This window comes from Diabrotica undecimpunctata, chromosome 5 (assembly GCF_040954645.1).
Source record: "Diabrotica undecimpunctata isolate CICGRU chromosome 5, icDiaUnde3, whole genome shotgun sequence".
In the NCBI taxonomy this organism is placed as follows: domain Eukaryota; kingdom Metazoa; phylum Arthropoda; class Insecta; order Coleoptera; family Chrysomelidae; genus Diabrotica; species Diabrotica undecimpunctata.
The window spans coordinates 4,728,050-4,740,270 of record NC_092807.1 but is presented as its reverse complement, the minus strand read 5'-3'; the positions used below and the strand labels follow the sequence as shown (position 1 = coordinate 4,740,270).

General features: G+C 32.2%; 1 protein-coding gene across 1 annotated transcript in view; it reads left to right on the top strand.

Annotated features, from left to right (window-relative positions):
• The first annotated feature begins 3,129 nt into the window (after positions 1–3,129).
• Positions 3,130–12,221, top strand: part of LOC140441012 (cationic amino acid transporter 2-like) — a 109,209-nt gene continuing 100,117 nt past the window's right edge. The window contains exon 1 of the mRNA XM_072531403.1: positions 3,130–3,287. The gene's annotated coding sequence lies outside the window, so the exon portion shown is untranslated. The remainder of the gene's footprint in view (positions 3,288–12,221) is intronic.

Sequence of the window (12,221 nt, the reverse complement as noted above, 5' to 3'; positions counted from 1 at the left end):
GATTCCTGGAATAGATGCAATTCACTTATCTGTAACTAAAAAGTCTCTTTGCCTTAATTTAGTATGTATAATATCGTCCACCTGTTACACTAATTGTTTAAATTCAAATATGGTTGTGTGAACTAATCAATACATTTGTCCTCCCTGTATTACTACGATCCCTATAAGTACCGCTGAGGTTCGGGAATACATCTAGCTAAAGACACAAGAGCGTGTAACCCTACAGTGAACCATCATATTGAATTCGTTTTGTTCGTTGTTTTCATAAAGTAGTGCAAACCATGGTAATTAGACCAAGCAGTAAGTTTTACCTAGTTTTACCTGTACCTATAAATTGTTTTTGATTGTTTATTGCAACCATTTAAATTTTGAAAATTTTTGAAATATTTGCACCTATGAGTAAAAGTTCATTTATCTTGCCAGAGCTATCAAAGGAATAGTTCGTGTTAATTTAATTACTATTAATTCGTAATAGTACATTGTTTGTTTAATTCCCCACACTACTTGCACACGATATTGTTTTTTTACAAAACTTGAAGAACTATCATCTCTTGATAATCTTATCAGTACTGGAGATTTTAATTTCTCAGAGATAACCTGGTCAATAACTTCATTATCTGACGCCGCAAATGCTCATAATTTATTTAAAAGCTTTGTAGTAAATTCGAACCTGACACAACAACTCATCACAGAACCTACTAGATTTAAAATTAATAACCAACCTTCTACTTTAGATCTAGTGCTTATTAATGACGAACAGCTGATTTCATCTCTCGAAGTCAGTTCTCCTATAGGAAAGTCAGATCATGCACTTATAATGGCTCACATCCAGTTCAATCCAATACTACCACGCAAAAATAATATTGAACATATGCTACTAGCCACTTTTCTGAAGTTGACACTGAACTCTCTCAAATCGACTGGCATTTATTTTTGGCAGATTTAAACGACCCCTCATTAATGTGGACTGCATTTCTCGATACCGTCCACAATATAATTTCTACAAACACCACCTTCCGTAAGATTTATAAAAACAACCTTAAACCCTGGATAAATCGAACAGTAATAAAACAATTTAATCACAAACGACATCTATGGCGGAAATTTCAACACACCGGGCTTCTCAGTGATTGCCAAAGCCACCGCAGATTTTCAAATAGCTTACAAACATCTCTAAAAACTCTAATACAAAATTTGAAGCAAATTTTATTAAAAGTGGTAACATTAAAAAAGTTTACAAATACATACGTTTCTCCTTGACGTCTAAAGTTTCGATTCCTCTACTTTAAAAACCCAACTAGACTTTATGCTCATCTGACAAAGAATCTTCCGAAATTCTCTCTTTAACATTTTTACAGGTTTTTACTAAAGAATCAAATGATTACTATCTATTGACCTGCTATTAACTGTAATCGTGTCGGCGCATCCTACAGCAAGTTGAATTCACAGTGGATCATGTTAAACAACACTTAATTAAACCTCTCTCAGCCGCTTCACCTGGTTTAGATGGTTTAACACCAAAATTGTTAAAAAGATGCGCAGACACGCTTGCAATACTCTTTAAGTTAATTATGCAATCTATTTTTATCCAGAACTCCTTACCCCCTAGTTGGAAATTAGCATCCGTCACCCCTATTTTTAAAAAAGGCAACAAACTCAACCCCAACAGTTATCGTCCGATTAGCTTGCTGCCAGTAGTTGGCAAAGTCATGAAAGCCATTATTTTCGAGGAAATGACCAAATTTCTTCTCCAGGAACATGTTATTCCAACAAAACAGCATGGATTTGTCTCTGGTCGCTCTACTCTAACCAATCTTCTATATTGTGTTAACGACTGGACGTCATCCCTTAACAGTTCGCAGCCGGTCGACGTTGTCTATCTAGATTTCTCTAAAGCCTTTGACCGTGTACCTAAGCGCAGCTCGAATTCCTTTGGATCAGAGAAGACCTTCTTATGCAGAAAAACAGTATGGCTAACCTAACTTGCCGATAACGTGAAGACTTAATTACAACATTTAAAATATAAATTTAATTTTGGAAATCTCGATGCAATGTTTACTATAAATCAAGATGAACGCCTCAGAGGTCATCAGTTGAAACTTAAAAAAGAGAACTTTTCTACAAGACCAAGACAGAACTTTCTACCAAATAGAGTTTTTGAGTGCTGGAATAACCTTAATGATAACATTGTCTCTGCGCCATCTACCAACGCGTTCAAAAACAGACCTGACCGTTTTATATTATAGTTAAAATATTGTTTTTCTTTTAAACCAAAAATTGTACATTGTATTTTTTTTTAATGTTGTAATCTACTAGTAGGTTACTAATGAAATTTCTTTGTTTTTCGGCATAATAGGAACTTGGCCCTCTGTCTTTGCTTATGTGTAATAATAGTAATAATAATAATAATAACAAAAGACGAGAAAAGTTAATTTTTAAATTGTTTGGGTAACATATTATTCGCTCGAAGGATCATTTGTACCTATTTGTAATTATATTTGTATACTTTATAACTATATTTAATAAATATTATGTTCGATACAAGCGTTTTTGCTTCTTTTGATGAACATTTTTTAACACAAACCAATGTCAGTCGTGGGGAAGGGCCTCGCGACAAACTTTGTTACGGGGCCCCTGTGGGGCTATCTACGCCACTCTAGAGAGCACTAGCCTTGAATGAGAAAGCTGAAAGTAGCCATTCTTTAAAGGCCAAGGAAGCCAAGGCTCAACAAGGGCTATAGAATTATAAAGAAGAGGATATTGTTAGCCATGAGACAGATTGTAACAAACAATGGATACTAAATAAAAAAAAAGAAGAATTATATGAACTAAACTTAAAAAGGGCTCGATTAATGCATAAACTTAATTAAATAAAAATATACACACCATTTTATTATATAAGGAAGCACAACCGGTACAAAATCTACAATTCTATTTAGTAATAAATAAAACAACCGTTTGTTAGGAAAAAAAATTGGGAATTACGTTTTATATAATATTATGGAATACTAGATAGTTAATAATTAAGGTGAGTGAACTAAATAGAATTATACAGACACACATTAACATTAGACCAAATTAAATATCCACGATAGTGGGGGTCCTCGAGAAAATGAAGTAAAGGAAGGTATTCAACAACAATCGGCAGTTTATTGCTTGAACGTTAGCGACAGGTGAAATCAATTTGGTGGTGCCGCGAATTGACGAGGACCGGTCGAAACGAGTGGTTGTGATCAATGTGAGTGTTTACCGATAAATAGGTGATATTATTTTTGTGACAAGTCAAGGTAGGACCATTTTTTCTATCATTTATTATGTATACTCCATCTTTTTTTCTTTACTAAAAAAAAAGAGTCAACGGGGATTTTTTTTTAATACCGGAGATCTTAATAACGAAGATGTTTTTTAATTATTATTTCAGCATCTTGTGCCCAATATGCCTTGTGCTATTATTCTAGCCATTCCTCCCTGTTCCTTGATAAATTTATTGTACAGTAATGTCTCGTTTTATGCGGTGGATACGTTCCAAAAAATATTATTTGCCTTGAAAAAGTAGGGATACGTGCCTTCTAAAATTATATAAAACCAAGACAAAAACAAAAACATTTGCAGAAATTAAAACAAATAAGCTGCATAATAAATTACTTTGAATATCTTAAAGAAATTCATACAAAAGCTTAAAAAAAACTTGTATTCAAAACTTAATTAATTTTATTTTGTGGCAAAGTAATAGGTACGTATAGTTTTACATTTACGTTTTTAATCATTATCGCTATCTGATAATGGTTTGCACCGTTTGCGAAGTGGCTTAAAATCATCTTCATCGTCAGAAGAAACTGTCTGTGCAATAGATATTTTGCGGTAAAGATGATGGATTTTCATAAATTTCAGTCTCGTTCTGTGTAGCTCTTCCTTTTTTGACAATGTAATCAGTAATTAAACTTTGCGATGATGATGCTAATAATGTTTTATGTAGCTCACGATATCCTGACATTCAGTTCTTCAGCCCAAGTTGTAAATTAAAGGCTCGTTCAGAATTAGGATCCGTAATAAGAAAATAATTTTCTAATTTACTACAAATTTGAAGACCTTCTCGAATTAATTTGGCAGTGAGGGGGGTTGTTTTTTCTTCCTCACCATTATCATCTTCTCCATCTATTGCCCGACAAGCAAAAAAGATGAAAAACTGGGTCAACCCACGAAAACCCTTATAGAACTAAGGCGACAAATGAAAGGAGATAACACTACAAGCAAAGAAGCGATAAATCAAATAAATAAGACGATCACAAAGGCAATAAGAAAAGACATAAAAAACTACAATGTAGAAAAAACAAAACAGGCAATAGAGCAAAATAACATGAAAGTTTTGAAGAGGAGCGTACAAAAGGGGAAAATAGAAATTAACAAACTGAGAAACAGCACTGGAGAAGAAACAACGAACAGAGATGAAATATTAAGAATAGTCGAAGAGTTCTACACAGAGTTATATAGATCAAGAAAAAAAGATAACAATACGGAACCTCCAATTACACTAAAAACTGGGGTATTAAACCAAGGATCAGATTTAATGCCCGATATAACAAGATCAGAAATCAAAGAAACCCTGAAGAAAATGAAAAATAATCGAACCCCGGGTGAAGATGGAATAGTATCAGAAGCACTAAAAATTGGAGGGGATGTATTACTTGAAAAAATTAAACAACTTTTCAATATCTGCCTTCACAGCGCCAATATTCCAACAGACTGGAACAACGCTACTATGATTCTATTACACAAAGCAGGAGACAAAGCAAATTTAGAGAATTACAGACCGATTAGCCTCCTCAGCCATATATATATATAAGTTGTTTACGCGAATACTAGTTAAGAGAATGGAAAGAAAATTAGAGACTTATCAACCAAGGGAACAGGCAGGATTCCGAAAAATTTACGGAACAAATGACCATCTACAAAGTATAAAAATCCTAATAGAGAAAGCGGTGGAATACAATAAACCGCTAGTTCTAATATTTATCGATTTTCTCAAAGCCTTTGACACAGTTGAGCTAAGCAAAATATTACAGGCGCTTAAAGAATACAGGCTAGATTATAGATATACTAAATTATTATACAAAATATACCTGCAGGCAACAACCACTGTCAGATTACATACTAACAGTAATCGCATAAAAATAGAACGGGGGGTTAGACAAGGAGACCCAATGTCACCTAAACTTTTTAATACGGTGCTAGAACATGCTTTTAAGAATTTGGATTGGATGACAAAGGGAATAAAAATAGATGGAGAATATCTAAGCAACTTACGTTTCGCCGATGATATACTTATAATAGCTGAAGATCTAGGTATGGCAAGAGAGATGGTACAGGAACTCGTTGTGGCCACAGAAAGTGTAGGTTTAAATATAAATATCTCGAAAACAAAAATCATGACCAATTTGGTACCCAACCAGAACATCAGTATTGGTGGGAAAGAAATAGAACTCGTAGATAGATATAAATACCTGGGACATGAAATTATGATTGGCAGGGATAACCAGACTCATGAACTGAAGAGAAGAATCGGCCTTGGGTGGGCAGCATTTGGAAAACTGAGAGAAACTTTTAAAAGTGAGCTGCCCACATGCCTAGAGAGAAAGGTATTTGATCAGTGCGTCCTCCCAGTCTTGACGTACGGAGCAGAAACACTTACCTTAACAAAAGCAGCAGCTACCAAACTGAGAGTCACGCAGAGAATAATGGAGCGGTCCATGTTAGGAATAACTCTGCGAGACAGAATAACCAACGAAGACATCAGGAGAAGAACCGGAGTGACTGACATCATCGAGAAGATAGCCAGATTAAGATGGAGATGGGCAGGACACATAGCCAGAATGACAGATGGGCGATGGACAAAGAGGTTATTGGAGTGGAGGCCAAGGGAAGACAAGATAAGCGTCGGTCGACCACCTACAAGATGGACTGACGATTTAAGAAGACTCAATAAAAACTGGATGAGAGCGGCGCAAGATAGACGGGGTTGGAAACATGAGGAAGAGGCTTATGTTCAGCAGTGGACTCTTGAGGCTGGATGATGATGATGATGATTATCATCTTCTAGACGATTGATGATGACTATGATTAATTATATCATAGTCACTTAATTCATCATCCACAAGCAATTCATCTGTATCATCGTGGTTGAATGTATTAAAACCATCTCCGCCAATTTTATGAACAAAATTAATTATTTCATGTGATAATGTCTTTGTTTGAATGGTTGCATTGCTTATTACACATGCTGGCCAAACCTTTTTCCAACAGGCATTTAAAGTTCTTGGTCTTATTTGAGCGGATATAACATGAATCAAACAATCAAAAATAGAAAATTGCTTCCACACATCTTTTACTGTTAAGGGCTCATTTTCTAGTTTATTCACGATGAATTTGTAAGTTGTGTCTATGTAATATTTTTCAAACGTTGTAAACTGTTATGCCTTGATTTAATGGCTTGTTGTATTGGGCGGAAGAAATACTATTTGAACGTTTGGATGTTCTAAGTGTGGATGGCCTGCTCCATTGTCAATAATTAATAAAACTTTAAAATCGATAGCTTTTTCCTTCATATAGGCTTCTACTTCTGGCACGAAGCAATTATTGAACCATTCTGTAAAAATAGCAATTGTTACCCAGGCTTTCTTGTTAGCCATACAATACACTGGCAGCTGTTTTAATTATTTGCCTTTTAAAGCACGTGGTCTAAGAGATTTATTTACTAAAAGCGGTTTCAACATCCGATCTCCTGATGCATTGCTATAAAGTAATAATGTTACTCGATCTTTACTTACTCTATGTCCACTTGCAGTTTTTTCATCTTTTGCGATGTAAGAACTTTTAGGCAGTTTTTTTCCAATTAGCCCAGTCTGGTTAAAAAAAAAGGTGAAAAAATGTTTCGCAGATATCTGAAGCTTTTAAGACATAGGTAGGGGATACTAGATGATGAATAGATGAAAAGATACTCCTAGTTTTACCTTGCGTTTTTTTTAAGCAATAATTTATGGTCACAATTTGATTTTTTGTCTATAAATTTTTTCCCTTATATTTTAAATAAACAATATTTATGTCATTTTTTAACGTCAAGAATATCTTTATTTTCCCGTTCTTTTAATTAAAATTGATAAATAATTTACGGAGATATTTGCAAAAAAGCAGTTTTTTTGCACTAATTTATAAATTTTATTAATTTTTTTATTAACAAAATAAAATGATATTAATACATTTAAACATCAAGGAATTATCATCTTTTAGATTTGTGCAAAATTTCCCCCCGATCAGTCAAATATTTTATGAGTTATTTAATTTGTTTATCCATGAGGCTAATTATTTAAACTATTGAGCTTGCCCTATGCATGATGCTAGACACATTCAGCAAATTTCATAGGATTCTTTAAGACTTAGACTATCTCAGAAGTTAAATGCATATTGAGTTTTCATCGAAATTATTTACAAAATAAACGTTTGAAAAAGGGGTATGTTTTTTACTTATAAACAATTGTAATAACTTCTATATTTTTCAAGCTACAGACTTGTACGTACAACCATTGGATAGATGGTAAAAAAGCTCACATTAAAAAATAAAAAACGAAGGAACGAAGTTAGTGACTATTTTTAAAAATATCATATCTCCATTGTTTATAAACATTAAGAAGTAAAATTTGCACAAATTTTGAATGAAAATCTAAACTTTATATTGAAACTTATAGCTACAAAATTTATCTAATTTTTCGAAACGACGGTACTTTCGAAAGATCGACATAGGAAAGTGGAGAGGATATCAGTTTCACCTCCGTTTTTTTTTCGGCATCGGAAATTCAAATTGCAACACGTAGGAAAAATTTACATTATCTCGGCTTCCTTTGCAGCTGCAAGCCTCTTTTTTTATTCTGTGGTAGCTCGTCGAAATATGAATAACTACATAGTTTTCACTGACGGAAAATATGGGAAAACTCGGAAAAATTGAGTCCATTTGAAATTCACCCTAAATACTTACTTTTTTTTAATTTGCTCGAATAGTCTCTCGAAGTATTAATAATGATGACATAATTTTCACCCCCCATAAATTTCGGAACATCCCGGAAAATCAACATATGTTTTTTCATTTTATATCAATGATGTAATAATACTTATATATTTTATAAATTAAATTTCAGGTAATTTTTTACACATTATATTATTATATTCCTTATATTAATTATAATTATTTGTATTTTTATAATTAACAATATTGATTTTTATTCTATTTTTCTTACAAATATGATATACAATATTAATCTAATCTGCCTTACTGCTTTGATAAAATAAGTCGATTTTTTCATCACTGGCCTTATTAAATTTTGCAATGTTTATTGAACTTTACTTTTTTTATTTTCTTTACATACATTGGTTTAAAAGTTAAAATTTGGATCATTTATTCGACTTCACTGTCAGGTCTGAACCTTTTTGTTGCAGGTTGTTTGTCTTCACTTATTAAGTCAGTTTTTCCATACATTAACATATTAATGGGCGATCTTAATGCCAAGGTGGGTCAAGGTAAGGTAGGAGAACAAGTAGGAAAATATGGGCTTGGAAACAGAAATGACAGAGGAGATCGATTGATTCAATTTTGCCAAAGTGAAGACTTCGTAATAACAAATACCTTTTTCAAATTACCTCCTCGACGGTTATATACATGGACATCTCCACAACATACAAAAGAAAAAATAGTGAGAAATCAAATAGACTACATTATGATAGCAAGAAGGTATCATAAAGCTGTTAAATGTACTAAGACGTACCCAGGAGCTGATATAGGCTCAGATCATAACCCGGTAGTTACTGTGATAGAGGCGAGACCAAAAAAGATTAGAAGACCACACAGAAAGGCACTAGATTTAAATAAACTTAGAAACAAAAATATACGACAAGAAACAGGAGAAGAAATAAATGAAAACCTTCGTTCAGTGCAGCAACAAATTAACGATACGAACAACGTTAACCAAAAATTAAAGTACATAAATACAGCTATACAAACAGCAGGAAAGAAACATCTTACAAAAACAACAACAAAGAATAAGGGGTGGATGACACAAGATATACTAGACTTGATGGAACAAAGAAGAAAGATGAAGAATTACCCAGACATATACAAAGAAATAAATAAACGCATAAAAAAGGGAATAAAAGAAGCCAATGAGGAGTGGATTAAAGAACAATGTGAAGAAATGGAAACCTATGAGAAAAAGTACGATGCGTTCAATATGCACAAAAAAGTAAAAGAGATAACAGGAAGCATAAAGAAATTCCAAATAGGTAAACTTAAAGACAAAGATGGAAATCTTATTGTCGATCTAGAGAATAAAATGCAACTGGGCCAGACATATTGAAAGAAGAAGTAGAATACGCAATAAGAAACGCTAAAAATGGAAAAGCAAATGGACCTGATGAAATTCCTACAGAACTGTTGAAGCTTTTGAATGATAAATCCGTAACCATAATATTAAATTTTGCAGCGAGGAGCTAAAACACTTTCACCTCCACTTTCCTATGTCGATCTTTCGAAAGTAACTTCGTTTCGAAAGGTTTTAAGTTTCGAAAAATTGGATGAATTTTATAGCTATAAAATTCAATATAAAGTTTAGATTTTCATTCAAAATTTGTGCAAATTTTACTTCTTAATGTTTATAAACAATGGTGATATAATTAACAAAAAAATTGTCGCTAACTTCGTTCCTATTGTTCATAGAAGGTTTATTTTTTTGTTAAATGTGAGTTTTTTACCAGCTATCTAATGGTTGTACGTACAAGTCTGTAGCTTGAAAAATATAGAAGTTATTATAATTGTTTATAAGTAAAAAACATTCCCCTTTTTCAAACGTTTATTTTGTAAATAATTTCGATGAAAACTCAATATTCATTTAACTTCTGAGATAGTATAAGTCTTAGAGAATCCTATGAAATTTGTTAAATGTGTCTAGCATCATTCATAGGGCAAGCTCAATGGTTTAAATAATTAGTCCCAGGGATAAACAAATTGAATAACTTTTAAACTATTTGACCGATCGGGGGGAAATTTCGCAAAAATTTAAAGGACGGTAATTCCTCAATGTTGAAATGTATTAATAACATTTTGTTTTGTTAATAAAAAAATTAAATAAATTTATAAATTAGTGCAAAAAAACTGCTTTTTTGCAAATATCTCCGTAAATTATTTATCAATTTTAATTCAAAAAACCAGAAAAAATAAAGATATTTTTGATATAAAAAAATGGTATAAATATTGTTTATTTAAATTATAAGGGAAAAAACTTATAGATAAAAAATCAAATTGTGACCATAAATTATTGGCTAAAAAAAAACGCAAGGTGAAAATAGGAGTATCTTTTTATCTATTCGTCATCTAGTAACCTCCACCTATGTCTTAGAAGCTTCAGATATCTGCGAAACATTTTGTCGTGAAATCGATGATTTTTGTATAACCAGACTGGGCTAAATACAGTATCGTTTCATCAGCGTTAAACACTTGATCGGCACAATAGTCCTCATCTTCAGTAATTTTCGCTAGCTCCTGTGGAAATATTTTTGCTGCTGCTTCATTTGCTGTAGCACTCTCTCCTGTAATCTTGATATTATGAAGTGCATTTCTTTTTATAAACCCATTTAGCTATCCTTTACTAGCTGAAAATTCTTTACCAGCTTGGAAAGTGGAAGTTGGTGGCTCTGACTATTTCATTAACTCATAAAACTGAAGAGCTTTTTCCTAAATTAAATAACCACTTACAGGAATTCTTCTTTGAATTGATTCCTCAGTCCAAAAAGCGATTAATTTTGTACTAGAAATTATAGGTTTTCTTACAGCAACTTCATTCTTCTTAATTGCTCTTACATTTAATTCGTCTAAATTAAAATGATTTTCAATTGCCGTAGATCCTTTTCCTTTTCCTAAGCGATCTAAAATTGCAATTTTCGTTTCCAACGAAATTGATTGTTTTTGATATTTTTTCTCTCCATTGGTCCAAATAAAATCTTAAAAAAAGAAATAAAGAAAATAGACTTACAATATTGAGATGGCAAAAACCTCTTTAGATCAAAAATAAAACTTTACGACACTCACTTAAAACGTTTCAATCCGAAAACCGCGCTGCTTATTATATTGCAACTTAGAATTAGAAAAATACTAAAAAACTTATAAAACGAAGCACCTTTAAGAGAAATTATTTTAAAACAATAACAGGTTATACCTATCAATTCGAAACTCGCAATCATGTAATAAGGACATCACGTAACAAGGGAATCCCCGAATTGCAAACGCTCATTTTACTGACATCCTGATGTGCATAGTTAATATTTAATTATAATAGTTAATAATAGAAATTTTTTGATAAATTTTTGGATAAAATACAAACCGTGCAACTTTAAAATCGCATAAAAAGAGACTTTATAGATATATTTTAAAAAGTCTTTTCTTTTATTATATTTTTTTCTGTAAATTTACTTTTTACTTTAGCGATAAAAACTCCAGTAAATATTTTAAACATTTTGACTACGTTTACTTATACTCATATTTATATATTATGTAGAATTATGTTATAAATGTCTTTAGTGTATGCTAATTTCGCGTTTACAAACAAAAACTGTAAGATAAGCAACATAAAAAATTCCAGAATTAATTGGACTGATATGGAAATTATATTTTAAACAATGCGTACGAGATGTTTTTTTAAAAATGTTTATTTTCGACCAAGATGCCGAAATTAGCAATTTAGCTATTATATTTATAGATTATAATACTGCAGTATTTTGATTAATCTAATTTATTTTCTTTATTTATTATCAAAGGTTCTACATTTATAACACTTACGAGTTTATTAGAATCTTTATATATTTATTACAGTTTTACACTTTTCACTAAGAACTAGAACACAACTACTTTAATTTATATCATAAGATGAACTCTTCTTCTGGCAGTGAATATCCTAAAATGGTGCTATGATTAAATGCTTTTTTAAGGTCTCAAAGGCATTTTGGCAGTCTGTATCCCAGCGGTAATCTTTTGCTTCCTCTGTAAGTCGCGTTAATGGCTTAGCGATATCTGGAAACTTATTAATAAACCTCCGGTAGTAAGTATATAGTCCAAGAAAACTTCTTGCTTGATGGTTGTCCGTTGGTTCTGGCCATTCCTTAATGGAATCGATTTTCCCCTTATCCAC